The sequence below is a fragment of the Carcharhinus amblyrhynchos genome, chromosome 22 (assembly GCF_965287045.1).
Source record: "Carcharhinus amblyrhynchos chromosome 22, sCarAmb.v2.hapA, whole genome shotgun sequence".
NCBI lineage: Eukaryota > Metazoa > Chordata > Chondrichthyes > Carcharhiniformes > Carcharhinidae > Carcharhinus > Carcharhinus amblyrhynchos.
In genome coordinates, this window is record NC_137345.1 from 16,423,166 (window position 1) to 16,446,800 (window position 23,635).

Consider the following 23,635-nt stretch of genomic DNA (forward strand, 5'->3'; position numbering starts at 1 on the left):
CAAATTTTCAAACCTCTGCCGGGCGGGCAAAGTTTATAAACTAAAATAAACACATCCCTCCCCTCCCCCCCAGTCTCTCCGCCCGGAGACTGGAGAGTAAATTCTCTCAGTATCGGTGAAAAGAAAGATTAGGGAGCCGAAACTGAAAGAAAGCGAGAAGCGCCTGAGTAACACCGTCCGGCAGCCGGAGGGGCAACAGCGGTTCAGAACTTTAGTTCCGCTTTTGTCAGTTATTTCCTCCCACCTCCCCCTTCCTAAGGGAATGCTGGAATCTGAAACAAAAAACAGAAAATACTGGAGAAACTCAGCAAGTGTGACAGCTTCAGTGGAGAGAGAATGACTCGAAACGTTGGCTATATTCTCTTTCCACAGATTTTTTATCAAAGGCTTTCTAAGCCTTTGCAAAGGCCAGTTAAGAATCAACCACATTTCTGTGCATAGTAGTTTTGATGTGGATATGCCGTAGTTTTGGCCACCTCTTTAAACGCAGCAACTGCAAATGCAAGGTCTGTTTAATGTTTATTTGTTACTGTCACAAGTAGGCTTATATTAACATCGCAATGAAGCTACTGTGAAAAGCCCCTCCTATGTCTTTTCTGACACCAACCAAATTAACTAACTCAAATTAAGTTAGGGACAAATTAAAAGGGGCAGCCCCCCCAAAGGAAGGGGACAGCCCGAACAAAAAAACAAAGTCAAAAGGAAACTTAAAACATTAAATCAAAATGTGATAGTCGGGGTCTATAATACACCCCAGCCCCTGCAGTGCCCAGCGGGCATGGAAGGCATCAACGGTGCCCATTGATACCGCATGCTCCCTCTCCAGGGACACCTGGCCGCGAATGTAGCTGCGGTAGAGGGGCAGACAGTCGGATGGACGACCCCATTGATCACCTGGTGCCTGGACCTATTGATGGCGCGTATCGCCAGGCCCAGGAGCAAGTTCCTGACCTGCCCCTCTCTGCACCAGGTGCCTGTAGATTAGGTGAAAAGCCCCTGGTCACCGTACTCTGACGCCTGTTTGGGTACATTGAGGCAGAATTTAGCATGGCCAATGCTAATCCAGCACGTCATTCAGACTGGGAGGAAACACATGCAGACTCTGCACAGACAGTGACCCAAGCCAGAAAACAAACCTGGGTCCCCAGCACTGTGAGGCAGCAGTCCTAACCATGTACCACATGTTTTGATTTTGATTTGATTTATTATTGTCACATGTATTGGGATGCAGTGAAAAATATTGTTACTTGCGCACTATCCAGACAAAACATACTGTTCATAGAGTACATAGGCAAGAAGGAAAGGAGAGGGTGCAGAATATCATCTTGCAGTTACAGATAGGGTGTAGAAAAAGATCAGCTTAATATGCAGCATGTCCATTGAAAAGTCTGATGGTTACAGGGAAGAAACTGTTCTTGAATCCATTGATATGTGAGCACAGAATTTAGTATGTTTTTCCCAATGGAAGAAGGTGGAAGAGAGAATTCCAGGGTGCGTGGGGTCCTTGATTATGCTGGCTGCTTTTCAGAGGCAGCGGAAAGTGTAGACGGAGTCAGTGGATGGGAGGATGGTGTGCGTGATGGAGTGGACTACATTCACAATCCTTTGTAGTTTCTTGTGGTCTTGGTCAGAGCAGGAGCCATACCAAGCTGTGATACATCCAAAAAGGATGCTTTCTATGGAGCATTTGTAGAAGTTGGTGAGAGCCGTAGAGGACATGCCGAATTTCCTTCGCCTCCTCTGAAAGTACAAGTATTGTTGATCTTTTTTAACTATCGCATTGATTTGGAGGGACAAGGACAGGTTTTTGGCGATCTGAACACCGAGAAATTTTAATGTCTTGACCATTTCCACATAAACACTGTTCATCAGACAATAAGGATACTTCAGTTGCAAGCAATGAAAGAACCAACTTCACAAAGTAAATCTAAGCAAAGGGTTTAATAAAGAAATTTCATTGCACTAACACTCAGACTACACTCTGGGCCACACAAGCCCCATCTGCTTTCTATATATACTGGATCAGCTGACCATCATATCATTTTGCAGTCTTATTTCTTGTGGTAGTTCCCAATTTTTTGATCCCTCTCTTGTTGAGCCTTTTATTTGTGCTTTCAAAGTTTAGTATGCATTGTAAAGTTTCCAGTTCTTGTGCAAGTTTGGCAATCTCTTCCTGCCAGTTTATTTGAGAGTAGCAAAAGTCTCCCATGCTTATTACTCGATGTCCTCTTTATTTCTCATATTTGCTTATAGATTTATTCCCTCAACCTCTTTTCCATTATTAGCTGGCCCAAATCGCCCCTATCAGCCTGATCAATTTTTGTCATGCCCAGTACTGGCCAATCATATCCTGAACGTGAAACTAATTTTATATTAGAACAACAAATTGGACAGAAAAGATGGCTGCCCAAGGGCAACCTGACTTCTTTGGTGGGTTCGAACCACTCCTCTGTGTCAAGAGGGAACAAAAAAACATTCCAGACTGATATGAGTCAATGCCCTTCAATGAAACCAAATCTGATTCAAATGGGCAATTTTAATACTAAAATGCTGATGCCTCAACATTTCTGAGGTGTTAACCCACAACATAGGATGTGTAATCAACAAGAGCACCCTGACTTATTGGGAAAATTATTTGTATTTGTGAAGAACCACATGGAGGCAGTCACATTGTCTTTGTATGCTTTTAAAAGTCAGCTAGGAGCCATTGGCAATCAGTCATAAGTTGGCCAGAAAGATAGATCATGGATTAGCTTCAAATCATCAAGCAGCCAAGGTAGTCCAATATTTTGGAAGCAGAAGATCCCAACAGACAAAATAACCCCCACCAACATGTTTCAGTTTAAAATTCACCTGAGAACCAACCTCCTAGCTGCTCAATTGCAGTAACCTGCTGTGAATCTTTTGCTTTACAAGACCCTCACTTCAACTGTAAGTCATCAAAATCATTGAAGAAAGCAGGCCTGCCATGTAGGAGATTAACATTTGCAAGTCAGAGACTCAGATAACTATAATCTATAAAAGTACATGATCTTTATCAGTATATAACCTCTGTGTATGAGAGAATGAATGTGTCTGATTTTGCACTTAATTTGGAGTAAATGTATTGGAATGAAATTTATCTTTAAACATATAAAAGCTTGCTACTGAATTATTTAATTGGAATGCATGCTCCAAGGGTAAGAAAACATACCTTTTTCTCTACAAAACGTACTGACCATGGGCAGTAAAGAGATCACATGCATTCTGTCTGTGACACTTTTTAAAAATCTTGTGGTTCAGTGGATGGCACCAGGGCCTGGGACAGGAGGGTATACATGATGTGGTGATGCCAGCATTGGACTGGGGTGCATTCGACCTCTGATCTTTGGGTAAGCGTTCTCCAAGGCAGCCTTCACGACACACGACAGCGCGGAGTTGCTGAGCAGAGACTGATAGCCAAGTTCAGCACACATGAGGACGGCCTTAACCGGGATCTTGGGTTCATGTCACACTATCTGTAACCCCCATGACTTGCCTGGGTTTGCAAAACCTCACTTACTGTACTGTCTAGAGACAATACACATCTCTTTAACCTATGCCAAGTGCTCTTTCCGCTCACATTGTCTGCATCTTTAAGACTTGAATAGCAGGTTAGCTGTAAAGACTCGCATTCTAATCAGTATTCTGTAAACTGAGTGTGCTGTTATATGCTCCGTCTGATCCCAGAACTCTCCATTCACCTGACGAAGGGGCAAACCCCGAAAGCTTGTGGGTTTACTATCAAATAAACTGGTTGGACTTTAGCCTGGTGTTGTGAGACTTCTTACAGGAGGGTATATTCAGTGCTACTTACTGTGGTCTGGGCTCATTGGCTGACTAGCCTGTCGTTCTGGAGGACCAGTGTCTAAAGCAGTCAATCTGGTGTGTGGGCAATCCTGATTTTCAAGCTACCTGGTCAATCATGGCTGCTGAGTGCCATTCCCTTCCCTTTCCGAGTTGGCCACCATCGCCACAGAGCACAATTCCAGCTGACAGACTGGGGTCACAACAAATCCATCAGTGGGAAATCACAGCTGCTGTTGAATGAGCGTGTGCACTAGCTAGTGAATATCACAGCAAGCCAGTAAATGTGAAAATGAGCGAGCAGATGTGAGAGGGCATGAGTTTGTATGAGAGCAAGTCAGTCTGTGTGATTGTGAGAGAGAGTGAATGAAAGGGAATGAGAATGTGTGTGAGTGAGTGTGAGAGTAAATGAACAAGTGAGAATAAGTGAATGTGCATGGGAGAGCATGAGCAATTGAGTGATGTTGAGCAAGTGTGTGTGAGCGAGTGAGTCTGTATGAATCCTGAGAACGAGATTGAGCCAGAGACAAACACATACATTTCGCCCCCCTTGTCCTCCCTGTTTAAAAATCTGTCACACACTGTGCTGAGAGAAGGGGTCAATGAATGGCTATGCACTTCCACCCCACTATTGTATGAACTCCACCATGTCCAGTTCATAGGATGCTCCACCAGAGGGAAACGCAAGGTCAGTTAAAACACGACATTAGCTAAATCAAACTTCTTGGCTTGGTCCTGGTCCTCTGTCTTATCCCTGGTGACCAGGACGTGGGTCTGCATCTGTCTTTCTGCTTCTTAAGTGAAAAGGCTTTATTATTTAGCTCAGAAGCTTGGCACTTTTTAAAGGTCATTTTATTAATTTTTCTTTTTAAAAGATCAATTTGTTGCTTTGACATGGAATATTTTGCTCAGCAAGTTGCTAGGATTCTTCATACCTTAACTTTTTAAAAAACTTCATATTTAACAATGTACCAAATCAGATCTCAGATAGCCACTGCTGGGTTTCTTGCTGAAGAGGAAAGAGAGGCTCACAATCAGTCACAAGTGAGGTGCCTGAAGATTGATGAGTGGCAAATGTTTGTCTTTGTTTAAGAAGAGCTGCCGGGGGGGGTCTTTCGGCAAGAAGAGCTGCAGGGAAACGCCTGGGATTTACAGGCTGGTAAGCCTCACGTCTATGGTGAATAAGTTGTTACAAGGCAATCTGAGAGACAGGATCTACAGGCATTTAGAGGCAAGGAATGATTAGGGACAGTCAGCATGGCTTTGTGAGTGGAAAATCATGTCCCATCAATTTGATTCAGTTTTTGAAGGGGTAACCAAGAAAGTAAATGAAGGCAGTGCAGTTGACTTTGTCTAAATGGACTTTAGCAAGGCCTTTGACAAGGTACCACATGTAGGTTGTTGCATAAGGTTAAATCTCACGAGATCCAGGATGAGATAGCCAATTGGATACAAAATTGGCTTGATGACAGAAGTCAGGGAGTGGTTGTAGGGAGTTGTTTTTCAAACTGGAGGCCTGAAACCAGCAGTCTGTCTTGGGGATCGGTGCTGTGTCCACTATTATCTGTCACTTAATTTAATGATTTGGATGAGACTTTAGGAGGCATGGTTAGTGAGTTTACAAATGACACCGAGATTGTTACATAGTGGATAATGAAAAAGGTCATCTAGAATTGCAACAGGAGCTTGACCAATTGGGCCAGTGGGCTGATGAATGCCAGATGGAGTTTAATTTAGATAAATACAATGTGACGCATTTTGGGAGATTGAACCAGGGTAGGATTTACTCAGTTAATAGTAGGGCATTGGGGAGAGTTATCAAAAAAAGAGATCTTGGGGTATAGGTTCATAACTGCTTGAAAGTGGAGCCACAGGTGGACAGGATGGTGAAGAAGGCATTCAGCATGCTTGGTTTCATTGATCAGAGCATTGAATACAGAAGTTGAGACTTCTTCTTGAAGTTGTACAAGATATTGGCAAGGCCACACTTGGAATACTGTGTACAGTTCTGGTCACCCCATTATAGAAAAAATATTACTAAACTGGAAAGATTTATTAGGATGCTACAGGGATTGGTTTGAGATAGAAGGTGAGGCTGGATAGACTGGGACTTTTTTCCTTGGAGGTGATCTTGCAGAGGTCTATAAATTAATGAAGGACGTGTATAAGGTAGATAGCCAACATCTTTTCTCAAATATAGGGGAGTCTAAAACTAGAGGGCATAGGTTTAAGATCAGGTGGGAGAGATACAAAAGGGTCTAGAAGGGTAATTTTTTCACAGTGGGTGGTGAGTGTCTAGAACAAGCTACTAGAGGTAGGTACAACTTTATCTTTTAAAAAGCATTTAGATAGCTCCATGGTTAAGATTGGTATAGAGGGATATGAGCCAAATGCAGACAGTTGGGAGTAGCTTAATGGTTAAAAACAGGTCAGCATAGACAAATTGGACCAAAGAACCTGTTTCCATATTGTAAACCTTTATGACTCTGAACCAGAAGCTCTTGGTTCAAGCCCAATTCCAGGACTTGATGATCAAGGAAGGTGCTTCCACAACATAGCCAAAAAAAGGTGTGTATCAACTTATAAATCCTTCCATCAAAGGTAGGCAGTAAGGGTGAGAGAAATTCCTGGTGAGCCAGGAATTACAGTTCACAAACCCAGACTACAATTTGCATGTAAAAGTGAATGTTGGTGTAGCAATTCTGATTGGGGATTAAGTTGCCAAGACAACCATTGTGGATTAGACTGGTGCTGACAGCATGCAGTTGATGGCCTCAGGATCTGCTTCCTTGCTGTATCCCTGGTGAAGATTGTGGCGCTCTAGGTACCTACCTTGGTACAGGGAACAGAAGAAGAAATAATTTCAACTTATGTGGAATCTGTTTCTATACCTCTGGTATCTATGTCCCTTTGACCATTGTCCTTTTATATTGTTAATTAGTCCAACTATTTCCAAACCCTCTGTCACCCCTATCCTTTTGGATTATTTTATATTTAATTAATTCTTAAGTTATTCCTACCACATCTGGTGTTGAAAATAGAGTCAGGAAGCCAATGCCTGGGTTATTTCCAGGTCCTGACCCAGCCACACACTATTTTGAAATGTGAATGCCACGATTAGGCTGGAGGCAAACTCAGCATCGAATTAACCAGGAGATGGAAGCTACCTGTAAATCATAAGTGACAAAGGCACATGGCAGTCATAATTGGGCCTGGTAATGCCTTGTGAGCAGAAGCAACATTGCCTGGAAAGTGACCATACAGCCAAATGGAAGGTCATGTGCAAGATTTCCCAGGTCCTTAGAATTTTCATCTCATTAAAAAGAAATGTTTACTTCTCCTCACAATGAACCTGACAGCTGTGCACTAACAAGCACAAGACTGTTCAGATTTGCTGAATTCACAATTATTCCCATGCTCTCATCCCCATTAACAAGCTCCTCAAGGAGCTAAATGGGCTGTTAATTGGAGGCAGGTGAGGTTCCCTCACCCTGCACGCCCTTGCCACCCCTGCCCCCCCTTTAAAAATTGTAGGGGGGCCTAGGGACACCTTCCAGAAATGTAATTTTTAAATTGTGTTTGTATCTGTTCCCAGTACCACCAACGATTTGAATTCTGGCTCCAAATTCCTTTTGGCAGATTACTGCCTCCTGGTTTCTCCATTTCATTTTTGATGCTCTACACCTTGCTGTGCAGGTAGTTTGATTTGTCTTTAGTTTGTTTTTGTTCATTTTTATCAGCTTTTTCATGCTTCCATCTCATAAATGTATTTATTCCCTTATCGTTTATGGTACCCTTGTCTTAGTTTGACCTTTACTCTTGTCTCTTTTTTTAAACTTATCTATTTTCACTTGCAACATAGGATGCATTCCATCTGAGCGAAGGGGACATAATGACTTTCAATACTGTAATCCTTTAAAAGAAGGTTTTTTGCTACATCTTCTCTATCACTACCCATCCATAACTCCCTCCTATCTTTTAGTGTAATATTCACATCATCTGCTTGATTTGTGGAAACACATTCAAAGTATTCATTTAATAGCTTAGCTAGATCCTTTGCTTCTCCACGAAGATTTTCCTCTTCATCCTGAATAGACCTAACATTTTCCCTAGTTCACCAACACTGTACATATTCATGAAATATTTTGTGGCTCATTTTAATGTTGCCTATTAATCTTGTAGCCTCTATTTTTCTCCCTTTTTCAATTCCTTCCTATACTTCTCAAACTTTCTGGTTATTAACTGAATTTTGCTTCTGATGTTTGTCATGAACCTTTTTCTGGATAATTCTGTTTTTATCTTTGTTAATCCAGAATGCATCAGCTTTTGATGCTCTACCTTTGCCCCTCAACAGAAATGGCCTAGAGTCTTTTGTATAATGACTTTAAACTGAGTCATGTTATGATCACTGTTAATTGGATGATCTCTGACTATAACACATTCCACACCCTACTTCATTTCCCAGATCCGCACCCAAAGCTTCCTTGCTGGATTGGAGACATATTGATCCAATAAATTCTTCTGTGCACATATCAGAGATGCTTGTCCTTCTGTACCCTTAGCACCATGTTTGGGGAGGTTATACATTAGCTTACAGTAAGGTAAATAAAGTTCTAATATTACATGCCTCTGAAATTCACTGACAAATTTGTTCATCTATGTCCTCTGAAGATGTAACAGACCTCCCTCTGTATTTCAACTCAGGTCAAATAAATTCAATGCCAGAACCATCTAGTAAATCCTTACTATTTCAGACTGTAACATCATGCTTAATCAAGACTGCCATACCACCCTTTTCCTTGGCATCCATGACTACTTGGTTACCAGGAGAATTAAGACCCATTCCTTCTCTGTCCTCACTCCCCTTTTCAGGTGACTTTTAGTTCCTCTACCACTGTTTAACTCCTCCCAAAACTATTAGTTACCCTCTAAGTGAGAGCATTGGAGCTGCCTTTGTCCAGGTACAACCCTTCCATCTTGCACAAGTGCCCTTTCTCCCCAGAACCAGTTCAGCCATCTCCACAATCTGAAACCCTCTCCCCCGTGCTGTTTCTCCAATCATTCATTTTTACCTGTACTATCATCCTGTTTCTAGCATGTGGCTTTGAGAGTAATGTTTTGTTTATTTAAAGATTATTCATGTTTAGAAGGGATTATTTTTCTTAACAGACCACCAAAGAAAGTAATTAATCTAGAAAAATTTTGAAAGAATCAAGTGCAAATAAAATCCTGGAGGTGTTTTACCTCACCCTGATTAACTAAAATGGAACAGGTGAGCAGTTAGAATGAATTTACTGATTTCTGATTTTCATGTCCCTGCTTTTGGTGGAGGAGTCAGCAGTGACTCATCTATGATGGTAACAGGGCTCTCATAATGTTAATTGGACCCTAATGGCACTTTAACTGGGACCTGAGTGAGGAAGCTGTTGAACCATTCATGCAGGTTGAATGAAGTAGTTCATCAGCTGGAGAGAGGGCCCTTCAGGCAATTTTTTTCAAATTTTTTCAGTCCTTGAGAAACAGATCTCAAAGAAAGTTGAGGCTTTCCCTTCCCACTGTTAAAGGAACTCCCAATCAACTGAGGTTTTTTTGCATTCATAGTGCCCAGTTCTTCATGTTTTGGTTGAATTACTTTCATTTTATTGTAGCATCTTTGTGTTTTTTACAACTGTAATGCTTACTGTCACCACCATGTGGCACAAGGTACCTCTTCTGTTTATTATCATTTTGTGTCTCAAATGTTTCATAAAAGCACAAGGAGATTCATTTCCTCTATTAGTGGGTTGGTTCTGTGAAGTGCATGTGGGAACCCCCTATCTTCCCTTCGTGCAGACGTGAAATCACTCACTTGTTTTTTTTAGCCTTCTATATTTTGGGAATTTCCCAGCTTCAGCAATGGGCAGGGGGAACTAGAAACTTTAGAGTTGTAAGGCTGTGGATTCCACTTTCACAGTTGGTGGCTAATGCAGAAATGATGCCAGATTCAAGGCTAGATTGGATAGATGGATTAAGGAAAATGGATTGAAGAGATATAGGGACAAAGTAATGAAATAATAGAGGATAAATGCCAACCCTAGCTGCTTGGGTCGAGTGGCCTCTTTCTGTTCAATGGATTTAATCTTCTGTGTTCCAGACTGGACTTGTTTGTGTTTGATATGTTTAGGGTTCAATCATCAATACTCTTACTAATTATCAATATATCCAACTGTTGCCTTTTTTCATATTCCTGATAGTCTATATTATACAATGATATTCTTTATGTAAGTTTACTTAGTTCACAAGTTGTGTTCTAAATGAATTTTAGCAGAAGTTCTTTGCCTGACCATCTTCTCAAAGTTTACTCCATATTAGTTTAGCTTTTGGAGGAGTATTTTTGCAGCACTATTATTGTTACAGCTTAGTTATTTCTCATTCAACCTTGATGATATAAACATTTTGTTTCTGCAGAAATATTTTGGACCGCTTTAATATCTTTTGTACATTTTAGACAACCAAAATATTGTGAATCCTCAAACAAGTCAGTCATCTCGCCCGATAACCTCAGCAGATGCTGAAGACCTAATTTTTAAATTAAAATTAAAAAATGTGAAATTTCCAATCTTTTGCAACTTTTAAAATGGCCACCTATCTCAATGGATAAAGGAATCTGAGCATTCCCATTGTGAACAAATGGGGGCCAAGATTTGAAAAAAAACCTTCTAACCCAGCCTGACTGTTTATGCAAGTGAGCAGTAGGTACCACAAGACAGCCTGTTTTACCCTCCCAGATTATTATTATTGTTGTTAGGATCGTATAACAAAAATGAGGTTTTCCTTGGGTCATAATGCTTTAACAATATGGCTAAATATGATGGGAAACATTTCATCTGATTGCAACTTCAACAGTGTTTTTTTTAGGAATCATTTGTCTGCTTTTGTTACCAAGACCCAAACAATGGAATTCTACCTGCTATCTGTATACTTTGTCAACTCATAGCAAACAATGGAAATCTTCCATCCATTACCCACTTGCCAATTTGACAGAACACATTCAAGCTTGATACCTAATCTTATATCAGTATCCGGGCACTTTTGTTAGTCTGACATTGTGTGCCAAACTTTATTGATAAGATTACAGGAAAGAGCCTGCATGAAGTGGAGATTTTCCTGACCTAGTCAGTGAAAATGATTCAGCCCATAATACTCTTTTTTCAGATTTTTAGCAACCTGTTCTGCATACTTGTTGACCATTAAGTATTCTCAATTTCCAGGACTTTAGGTTTGTGACAGTTAAAATGAATTTTTTCACAAATTTCCATTCTTTCCATGTAGGAGCAGGCCATTCAGCCCCTTAACCCTGTTCTGCCATTCAATTAGATTGTTGCTCACCTTTTGGGCAACTCCATCTACCTACCATGGTCTCATAATCCTCAATGCCCTTGCCTAAGTAAAATGTATCAATTTCAGTTTTGAACATTTTGATCCTCGTTTTAGCTGCTTTTAATAGAGTTGCAGATTTGCATCAGTGTTTTCTGACATCAGCCCTGAATGGTGTCACAGATCACATGCCCATTAAAGAAATCAACTGACTTCCCTTTTCATTAATTTTGTATGACTCTGGTGGAAGCAGAGAAATAAGAGATAGAATAGATATGCTAGATTCACAGCTCCATTCCTGCTCTGCTTCTGTTTTTCCTCGGGTTGTGACTGGGTGGCCAAGACTCCTGCACAAATGGGCCACGAGTTTTACTGATCCTGAGCCAATCAGGATGTTGTGATGTACGCAGAAAGCCATTGTAATTTTAACAGCTGATGGCAATGGAACCTGCCCCTTGGATGGCAGGAAAGGTAAGTGTTGAAGTTACATTTTTTGGGCTGGGCTGGACTTACCACCAAGTCCTACAAGAATAATACATAATAATAATGCTGCTGTTCTGGTCTCTTTCTTGATATCCTTTTGTTAGTTATGCTGGTGGCTTGTAATGAGGCTCCTCCCTTTAAAACTGGTTTAGTTTCAGTCCTTTCTCAGCCCATTGCTGAGAGCATGCAGCCAGCCTACTCTGCTGGTTGGCCAGCGTATAGTTAAAATTTACTTGAAAGAACCTTATTGGGATTCAGAAAATATCAAACACTACAGCAAATCTGATTCAATGCTTCAAGGTGAAATGTAAAATGAATGGAACTGATGGCAGGAAGTTTGATTCAGAAAGGTTAACATTCTGAATTGACTTTTTGATAAAGATGTGGCATTATTTTGAAAATAGTTGGATGTTTTCTTGGGCTATTGCTGGGTGCATGAGGTGAGACAAGTCAAAGGAGTGACCTTCCTGTTCTTATGACAGTGATCATAAATCATACAAACCCCACAGCACAGAAAGAGGCCATTTGGCCCATTGAGTCTGCACTGACTACAATTCTACCCATGCCCTACCCCCATAACCTTACATATTTACCCACTAATCCTTCTAACCTACGCATCTCAGGACACTAAGGGTAATTTTAACATGGCCAATCAACCTAACCTGCACACCTTTGGACTGTGGGAGGAAACCCATAGACAGGAGGTGAACATGCAAACTCCACACAGTGACCCAAGCCAGGAATCAAACTTGGGTCCCTGCGGCTGTGAAGCAACAGTGCTAACCACTGTGCTACCATGATGGGTGTCATTATTCTAACACTTGCAAAATTACGAAAGCCTGGAGGTTGACATTTTATCACCATACACTCAACTGCAGCCAGTGTTTTATTGTTTATAAAAGTGCCATTACCAAATTGTAGCAGAAATATAGACAGCATTTTGTCTTAATAGAAAACAATCTAAGCATCATAATGCTGAAGTGTGATTCTTATAGATGGTAATGCAAAGTCCTCCCAGCACTTTTCCTCCTTGTTATCTTCCTGAACGAAAATCTTCTGCTTCAATGGAGCATAATCGGACAAAAAACTAACCGAGCTGAAGAAGACGGTAGGACTGGTGACCAACACTAGATCAAGCAACATCTTGAAGGAAGCAAGACATCTTGGAGACAATGCCCAACTTGGTCAAAATTTTGATTTTTTTTCCTAAGTGAATTAGGAATGTCAAGTATTTTAATGTAACTTGTTTTCTTCCTTTTCCATGACCCTGTAATTAGGAAGGAAAAATTTGTTCAACTTTCACGGCACTTAAGGTCAATTCCTCTTTCCTAGAACTGGATTTCAAGAGTATCTGAATGTTAGTTCCCTGGCAGAACCTTGAATGTTGTGACAGTAAACATTTTTTTGTCTCACCAGAGACAAACACTGAAAATAACATTTCCTGCCATACAGTTATCAGTTGAATACATTGGATTCGATGTGCTTGCTTAGTATCAGATTGCCACCCTAGGAACTGAAATCTGCATTCTTCTGTCCAATACGAATTCATAAAACAAAGGGAAATTCTTTGAGTTATTAACCATACATACTACATTGAATGAGACAAATATCCTTATTTCTCACAGTAGACTATCCTACAAATGCTGGTCACTATATTCATTCTATTGCAGATATGTTTGCTGTAGTGAGCACATAGGCTCTTGAACTATGAAGTAAATCCAACTGTAATAAAAAATTGGTATAACATTGCATACTGTCTATAGCTCTTAATTTTGGATGAATCTTGTGAAAATTTGACTCTGCTAAAAATTATAAAGGGAATATTGTGGGGTAGAGCTCTATCACTGATCTTTTCATTGAATTGGTAAAGAATGTTGGCATTGTTATCGTTTAGAACCTAGCAGAGTATTTCCGCCTCTGCTGTCTTAGCATGGACTCATAGATGTGGCTCTTTTGTTTGTTTCCAGTCTGCTGCCAGAATATGAATGACAGATTTGCTGGGTATAATCACTGGCTGACAGATGTTGGTCTCTGGTGAATTAAAATACCTCATAGAAAATTAACCCAAGCCAAATAGATCAGCAGACCCATGTTTTACTTTATTGTTCATGCTGAGTTCACTGATCTCAGTTGTTCTGGCAGTAGCAGTAATGTAATTGCTTCAATGCTCCATAGTAGAGAGGAGGAATGGAGGAAAAGCCATTATCCAATGATTCATATTGAATATCGGGTCCAAGATTTTCCATTCAGATTAAACTGGCTTTGCACCATAACTCTGGTGGGTTTGGGTGGGAAGTGCATCAGGTCTGTATCCATTGAATCACTAATGGCTTTGCAGTTTCAGGGAATGCTAGGGGAGATGGAATCCATCTGCATTTGGTGCCAGTCATGGCTCAGTTTGCTGCACTTCTGCCTCTAAGTCAATAGGTTATGAGTTCAAATCCCAACCCAAAGAGTTGAGCACAGAAATCTACATTGACAGTTCAGCAAAATAATGAGGGAGTACTGCACTGTTGGAGGTGCTGCTGTCTTTTGAATGAGATGTTCTCAGGTAATAGATCTCATGGCACTATTTTGAAGAAAAGCAAGGGAGTTAACTTTGAGCTGGCAAATTGGAGGTATAGAAAGGTAAGAAGTATGTAGAAATTAAAATGAATGAACAATGTTGTTTAAAATGGATGGATTACTACAAAGTAATTCGTTTGAAATGACTGTTAAACTTTCCCATGATAACAACATTTCTCTCACAACTGACCATGCTTTGGTATACATGTGGTTTTAACATAAACCCTATTAGTTCTGCATTTTACTTTAGTTCAAGTCTGCTTTTTAACCATTGTCTGCACTGACCCAGATGGGAACTGTTGGCAACCTGCCTTGATGTAAACATGTGAGTCTTCAAAGCCAAAATAGATAATATTTAGAGGGACCATACTTTGATAAAACAAATCTATCTTAAGTTACTTAGACACTAATCATCATCACAGAATGACACTGCCAATGATTCCTACATAAGAAAATATTGTGCTGTACAATGATTAGTGAACAAACATAAAAGAACACATTGGGCCCTTAGTGTGACTTCTATCACTGCTACAACAAGCTTTATTTTTCTGTGGTCAGAACTGTTTTAAATGTGAAGATTGTAAATAAATCTTATGACCAATATTGTTAGTAATTTTAGTAACCAGTAATAGTCACCTAATGTACTATAGTTTTGAAATTATTAATGGGGGAGGATTATAAGTCAAAACTAAAGTTTATTTATTAGTCACACGTAAGGCTTACATTAACACTGCACTGAAGTTACTGTGAAATTCCCCTAGTTATCACACTCCTCAGCCTGTTCAGGTCAATGCTCCTAAGCAGCAGGTCTATCAGACTGTGGGAGGAAATCAGAGCACCCAGTTATATTCTTGAAACATATTTTGTGACATCTGGCCTGTTCTAATTACAATGACCACAGAAGTACCATCAGGGATTCCCCATACCACTCTCATCCAAGTTGTTACATTTATTACATAATATTGATTTTCTGTTGAAGTATTTTCATTGTTGCAATCTTTACTCAGAAAGGGAAAATACATGCATGTTGTCATGATGATGGGGGGTGGGTAGGGGACAGAATTATACATGGAAATAACAGATCTGAGAGTTTTTAAAATAAACACATAGGCCAAAGGTGGCTGAAGATGTAGTCAGTCATTAGCTGAATTGCTGCTGGGGCTGGGGGGCAGGAAAGAGGAGAAGGGGTGTTTGGGGGGGGGGGGGGGGGGAAGGAGAGGAAAGAGGAGAAGGGGGGGTGGGGGGAGGAAAGAGGAGGTGGTGTGTGGGGGGGGGGCGGGGAGGAGGAAGGAGAAGAAAGAGGCGAAGGTGTGTGTGGGGTGGGGAGAGGAAAGAGGAGAAGATATATATATATATATATGAGAGAGAGAGGAAAGATACACAGAGACAATGGAACTATCTTGTTTCCAGTTAAGTGCAGGGAGGGGGAGGGAGGGAGGGATTCTCCCAGCTCGCTTCATTGCCCTAGCAGTACAATCGGCCAGGAGACATCAGCAGAGGCCATTTAGCAGGCTCGCTGCTGGGTGCCATGGCCTCCTGATGTCTCCAGGGCTAAGTATTTTTGGCGTAAATATTTAAATCCCTATTAGCAAGTCCGGGACTGAAGATCTTATCTGTCAACCTATACACTTTGCGAACGGCTCGCAATTCCAATGCAGTCAACTACTGGAACCTCAAAACCCACTTAAGTCAAATCTGCAGGAATCCCAAATCATAATGGCTGTAATGCTTCATGATTTATTCTGGACAAGTCAAGGACTGTTCTGTATACCCTTTGAAAAATATATTTACTTTGGACTCTCTTCCTGCTTCTAATCCATATAAACGTATGTGGATGTGTTTTACCATTTGTTCTTGCCTTTTAGTAGTTAATAAGCTCACTCTACCTTTAACTCACAAAAGCCTGGTTAAATTGGCTCCTTTTTAAAACAGGATTATTGGGTCTGGGAAAAGATATTCATGAAAAGAGAGCCTTTTTAGATTAAATCTTGTTGCTACTAATAGAGAGTGATAAAGAAAGGGAGCCAGTTTATCCTTCCTCACCTAGATTTGAAACAATTTGGGGTATCCAACCAGACAATAACAAATTGAGGGGGTCTCACTGGATCACCACCTTTTGGGAATCTCACCTAGGATGGGTCATAACAACATAATGTACAAAACCATACTACTTTGCATATTAGAAGGAGTAAGAAACATCAGCCTACAGATACGAACAGCTACCCTGATTACAACTGACATATTAGACATGATCTTATTTACTCGTTGTGCCAGTCGATCAGTGTGGTGAGTCAAGAAAATAGTGACAGGAGCTAAAAATCAGAACTGGGCAGGGCACAAACCAATTTGGTATCATCCTAGCCCTGTTTTGCCACTGTGAATGGCTTTGTGCCCAAGTCTATTTGCATGGAATTAACAGCATTTACATGCAGTTAGATAGTCTGGCATAGCTGCTTCCCCTCTCCAGATGCTTCTGCCCACAAAAATCACTTCTGCCCTGCACTAGAAGGGACTAGGCACTTTGGCCACACTGGGACATTGAAGCCCAGTGTGATCGGATGCATGGCTGGGCAGTGCCAACCTGGCAGTTACCCACCAAGCCCTGGCAGGACCAGGTTGGTCACAAGTGCCAAGGAGGTGGGGCCTGAGTGGGGGTGGAGCTATGGTAGAGCCAGGGTATAAAGGGTGGTTGAGCAAGGTGGTGGGACCTGCAATACCAAACCCACCCAAAAAGCTGATATGGAACATTTCCGTTTTCAGACTTTTATGACACTTTTGGGAAGGTTGGATCCACTGTTCTCCATAAACCATCAAATGCAGTTTGCCTATACGCGAGTATTGATTGCGACACTTGTAATTGCTTTGGTCCTAAGATGGTTTAAGTTACAAAACACAATCACATTTAATTTCATCCTTCTCAGACTCTTGCATTGTTTTATTATCCAAAAAAAACATGCTGGGAGAATATATATTAACATTTATGAGTGGTACGTTGACATAGTTTGCAGACAATAATAAAATTAATAAGTTATGAATCATACCTGAATCAATTGAAGTAGCTAATGGAGCGCTCATTTTAAAAATTTTCCAACAATGCTGAATTTTTACACCAAACTAGCAAAAGTAGTAATAAATCTGTCAGTTTACTGTGCAAGCATGCAAACAGGAAAGTAAAAAACATGTAATTATTGGAAAAGAAAATATGTAAAATCATTCAATAAATAATAAAGAGAAAAACGTAGAGGAAGTAAAAATTAAGAACAGATGAAAAACAAAACAAAGGTAAGATTTATAAAAATTGGGGTGTGAAAAACATTACATATTCACAGGTCAATGATTACATTGAGATTAAATTATAGGGCAGATTATTTACACATGGTTTAGCTAAGAGTATGCTTAACGTTAAATTATAGATGTGATTAGGCAACCTTTTGTGATGAGAAACACACAAAAGATGGATTGTGAAATTAAAAATGATAAGTGCATTCCAATAAACTTGACCATTGTAAACTTCTATTTGATAGCCCTATCAGTTAAGATATTGCAGTTGCTACCTATACTTGTTTGGTTTTTTGTTTACAATTAACGCCTTTTTTAGCATAATTAATATGCTTATGTCAATGGGTCAATTTATATATTTTTATACTTGGATTGTTTCTTGCCTCTATAGAGGTAAACATGGCAAGCCAACTGTTGATGCAAAAACAGATAATGCTGGAAAATCTCAGCAGGTCTGACAGCCTCTGCAGGAGAAATTAGAGCCAACGTTTTGAGTTTAAATGACCCTTTGTTAGACACACTAATAAAACAGAATCACAGAATTGTGACAGTGCAGAAGGAGGCCATTTGGTCCATTGTGTCTGGCTGTCCAAACAAGAATTGTGGGAGTGATTCTCCCATTGTGATGTGCTAATTTTTTACACATCGGGCCAGGAAAATTGCGTGCGGGCCGATTCATGGTATTTGCACATGCGTTCCCACGCATGTGCACATCTCCGACTGTTGGATATCCGGCGTGCCGGGACCATGCTGGAAACCTGCGGGACTAGCAGGTAAGTTATTTAAATGTCATAATCGGACCCAGCACTGAAGTCTCTAGGCCATCTCCCACTCCGTAAGTGCAATTTCACTTCAGTGGGGTTCAGACTAGCTCCCCACTTTTGGGGGACTTTCAGGGGGAGACACTGTTGGAGTGAAGAGGGGGCGTGATGTCCCTTGGGCATGGGCACCCTGGTAGTGCCAGCCTGTACACTGACACTGCCCAAGGTGCAAAGTACCCATGCCCAGGGTGGGGTCCAGGGGGCGATTGGAGGGCAGGGGGGAAATCCCGCTGCCACTCTGCTTTGGGATCAATCAGGGCTGGAGGGAGGCCAATGATCAGAGCAGGCTGGTGGGGGAGGTCTGCAGGGATGGTCTGTCTCCCAGGATCTGCCCCGGGTGTGCTGGTGATTGTCACTGCTGCAGAGGGGAGGGGCTGGAGATTGGGGCACTCCTGCCCCCTGGGAATGCTAGTGGGGGCTGCATTCGGGCCGGAGGGTTTTCGGGGGGGCAGCACTGCGAGGGTCCTGGACTGGCCAGTGATTGATCGGGCCAGCAAAGGGCAGACTGACAGTTCAGGCTACTGTGCATGTGCAGAATTCTGGAACTGTCAGCCTCCAAAGTGAATAGGTCTGGCCACTCAAGCTTTTAATGATAGTCACTATTGTGACCTCTGCACTGCACAGAGTGTGGGAGGTTCTTGTCTGAAGTTGCACTGAAAAAACAATTGTGATTGACACCAGTTTTCCCATGAATTCAGGACTTAGAACTTTTTTGGGAGAATTGTCTCCTGTAGCTTTGTGCCATTCCCCTACCTCTTCCCCATACCCCTGCATGTTGTTTCTAAGAACTTATGCAATGCCATTTTGAATACTTCAAACAGGATTGTTTCATAATGTATGCAAAATTAATAAGGGTATCTACTTGAAGTAACCCTGAACCCAGTGTAATATAAAAAGATTGCTGAAAAATTATGGAGGACATAGATTAGACATTGAGGTCTAAATTTTATGCCGTGGCTGTAGATTATACCCAAATGTCTTGTCAGTGTTTTGACAGACTCAAATAGACGGATGCCTTTTTTTCCCAATTTTGATGGTTAGCTTATTAGCATGGCTTCATGTTCAGATTAGATAGGTGTAGGGAAAACAGTTGGGTTTATAGTTTGTCCTTCAGATGGCACCCACTGATAGAGCATGCTAGTCTGTTGCCTAATAAATAAAGTTTGAGTGACACAAAAACTAGAAAATGCTGGAAAATCTCAGCAGGCCTGATAGCATCTGTGGAGAGAGCAACGTTTTGAGTCAGCTCTGCTCTGCTGAAGGGTCATCCTGACTCAATGTTTAACTCTGTCCTCTCTACACAGATGCTGTCAGACCTGCAGAGATTTTCCAGCATTTTCTGTTTTTGTTTAGACTCCAGCATTCATAGCACTTTGCTTTTATCTAGAGTTTGAGTGAAATATTTTAAATTCTGCAAGGTGCTGGGGACACTTGTAGAAATGGTTATTCTGGATATCCATCTTCCATAATTCTTGATTGAAATGTCATACTATAACAGAAGAGTATGCCTATCTCTATTCATTGGCAATGAAATATAATTTGTGTTTGAACTTGGTCAGTCTGGTTATGATCTGAGTAATAGATTTAAATAGAATATTATAGGATTGGCACATTAGTAGGAATGTGGAATGCCAGAGAGATCCAAAGATGACTACTGGAATCACAACATGTTAATTGCAGATTGTGATTTTGTATTTCTAAAAGGGGTTTAAAAAAAAGCCATTTCATAATGCTATGAAACATTCGTGTAGGTAGGCAGGAATATGATTGTGGCTAAAATATGCAGAAAAATAGAAAAAATAAGAGAAATGTAGCAGAAACAAAACATACAAATAAAGTAAATAAATGTCAAACGCTGTCCTTCAACTAACTTTTTCAAGAAAGGTTAACAGCAAGCCTGCTTACATGTGTAAATCATTGATTTATTCTTAGCCACTGTTGCTATGAGAGAGCTGTAAACTAATTGGTTTCTCTATATAGTAATACTTTTAAATCACTTGTTATCATTTGTATTTTTGGAAATTGTAATATCACAAAGTTAAGTAAGATATGTAGCAATTTTTTGAATGATAGGAAAAATACATTAGAAACTAAAAAGAAAACTGATCAATTCTTTACAAAAGTGATAATAGCACTGATTTAAGTTCAGAATCCAAAGTGATCTGGGCCATCCTGATTCAGACAAAATAATACAAGTTGTTAACTGAATAAACCGCTTCAAAATTTGGCCTCAAAATGCTTTTATTTACGTCTTCAAATTGTTCTACGACTGGGAAAATATGATACCAGGTTAGACTTGCTGAATGATGCACACTGTTATTAAAGTATAAATTGTAGCAGTGAAGAGATACCCCACACATCGCAAATTGTGACAAGTTATTGGCTGATTTGTGCCACTCCACCATTATGTTTGCATATGCTTCCTTGAGTTTGCACGAGGTTGCTGCATTTGCACATTAATTGGCTATTACACTCACTACAAAAAGTTAAATCTGGTAACTAATACTATGAATATCTTTTTAATGATGCATTAATTATTAATGGCTGCCAATCAACTTCTTTTATCAAGAAAGTAAGTGTGGAGTTTCTATACATTCCCTCTCTTTAGTTTTGCTTTCTGACTTGACATTGAATTTACCCAATCTAATTCATCCTTATTCTCAGTCCTTCCTGTTTTTTTTCAATCCTTTAAACTCATTGGTTAAGGAGATACACTGCCTGCCCTTTGTTTACTAAGGTCCCTATACCTGGTTACCCTTGGTGCAATGTTATCAACTCTCACTTCCTGCAACTTTGTGAGGGGAAAAAAAATGTTAAAACCTAAACATGCATGAACAAGATTAATTAATGGGGCAGGTTGTGAGATGTCCTGCTCCAGCAAGATCTGTCAATCTTGACATATAAACTACCTCCCTAATTTCTCTAATACTTGCATGTGCTGTGCAATTTTGCATTGGTCAGGGAAGGCCCTAAAAACCGTAAGGTAATAAGAACATAAGAACATCAGAAATAGGAGCAGGAGTAGGCCATCTAGCCCTTCGAGCCTGCCCCGCCATTCAATAAGATCATGGCTGATCTGTTGTGGCTCAGTTCCACTTTCCCGCCCTCTCCCCATAACCCTTAATCCCCTCTCTTATCAAGAACCCATCAACCCGCTTCTTAAAAATATTTAGCGAGGCAGCCTCCACCACTTCAACGGGCAGAGAATTCCAGAGATTCACCACCCTTTGAGTGAAGAAGTTCCTCCTCAACTCCGTTCTAAACCGCCTCCCCTTTATCTTGAGGCTGTGCCCCCTAGTCCTACTGTCTTTTTTGAGCAGATGTTCAACAGTGAGAAGAGTGCTCAGCCAGGAATATCTGTTATAATAATATAAAAAAATGGAATATATGCTGTTCGTAAATTTTATATGGCACTGTGGTTTATAGTTCTAAATTAACCATCCACAATAATAGATTGAAATTTTGAAGGTTTCAAAATATTTAGTGGTATTGATTGATTGATGATCTAACCCTCAAGAGATGAGAGGCATGAGAGCATATCTGTTCGGTCAGATAAGGACTGCCTCCTCTTAGTTATGCAAAGATTGTCTTTGAAGAATGTATTCATCATTTCCACATGCTGCACATCAATCATTGGAGGAAGCATGCTTAAGATCAGAACAATAGGGATTATGGAATCTGCAGAATTTCAGTACAAACCACTTTGATTGTAACATGTTTAAATAATTTTCTCTATAACTGTTTAGCGCTTGAGCAAAATGTCAGACCTTGGTCATTTTTCTATAAACATTTAAATAGTACAAATAGGCATAACCAACTTAAAGATAGCAATATGTAATAATCCAGTCACAATAACAGCTGGCATTTAATTTCTTCAAGAAAACAGTCAAAGCTTCCTTCATCAAAGAGCTAAGTTGCAAAATGAATTGTTTTTTAATTTACGCTGATCATTCTGGAACAAGAGTATTTCATGGAATATGTTTTCACTAGCAGCTCAGTGTGGCATGCAACATAAAGTTTATAGTTATTTTTAATCCATTTTTAAAAATGTGTACCTCAGCTATAGTAATTTTTAGTGTAAATTTCTGTAACAGCCATGCTTTTTCTTGTAAACTTTTTCTATAGTTTCTATTGTCCCAAATGGACAAAACAATATCTAATGTATGGCAATGCTAATAAGATAATATGTATTTCTGCAATGGCTCAAAAATTCTTGCAGCCTGATATTTCCCTGATCTAACAGTGACAGCTGACAATGAAAAATTATGCCACAACTGTACTCACTACATGTTTTGCTCCACATACATTAGGAGCTGCACATACCTCGGAGTTTTAAGATTACGGTTGCGATACTGTGTTTATTTGATGCAACTTAAAAGTAATACATCAGGAACATTAAGTGTTTTGTTAAAAATCAAGCTTTAGCTAATTTGAAGCTAACTATCTGAGCGCTATAAGAGCTACGTTTTTAATGAAAGGCTTTCCTCATTGCTAGAATAATCATATATGCACCTGCCGAATGCATCATTTTCTCTTGAGCAGTATTAGCAAGAGAAAATATTTGTAAATATCACAACAATGTGAGCCATAAAGAGAGTAAGAGGTGAAAAGAAAGAACAGAACATTAGACCAATTAGCTTGGAAAGACCGGTATGGAATGAATGACACTACATAGGCAATGATTCATGTGAGCATTCTTAATCTGCGAATACTATTAATAATTAATCAGAAATCATCCTGTGAAAAAGCCTTATCAGTCTGTTTCACAGGCCAGAAGCAATTTATGATGCTCTTCACATATGAATGAGTTTATGATATCAAATCAAACATTCTGAAGATTTCCACTGTCAATGCACAATGAGCACCTGATTAGTCCAACACTTGAAATTTGAAGAGTGCCAGTATTGTCATTCTAATCATAAATGTTCTTGCACCATACCAGCCCCACCTCCCTCAACCTCATTTAAGAATTAAAAAGACGAAACATTTTTCTTTAAGGGGATAGACTAAACTGTCTCCAACACAACTCTGGAACTACATCTAAGGAGGTCAGGCAAGATTGTCTAGTTATTTTACCCCACTTCAAGTGGAAAAGATCTAAGCTCTGTGCTTCACCTTTCCTGGAAGTTTTGGTTAGCCATTAGGCTGTCCATATTAGCACCATTAACCATAAGCCCATAAGATACAGGAGCAGAATTAAGCCATTCAGCCCATCGAATCTGCTCCGCCATTTGGCCTATCGAGTTTGCTCCGCCATTCAATCATGGCTGATATGATTCTCATCCCCATTCTCATGCCTTCTCCTC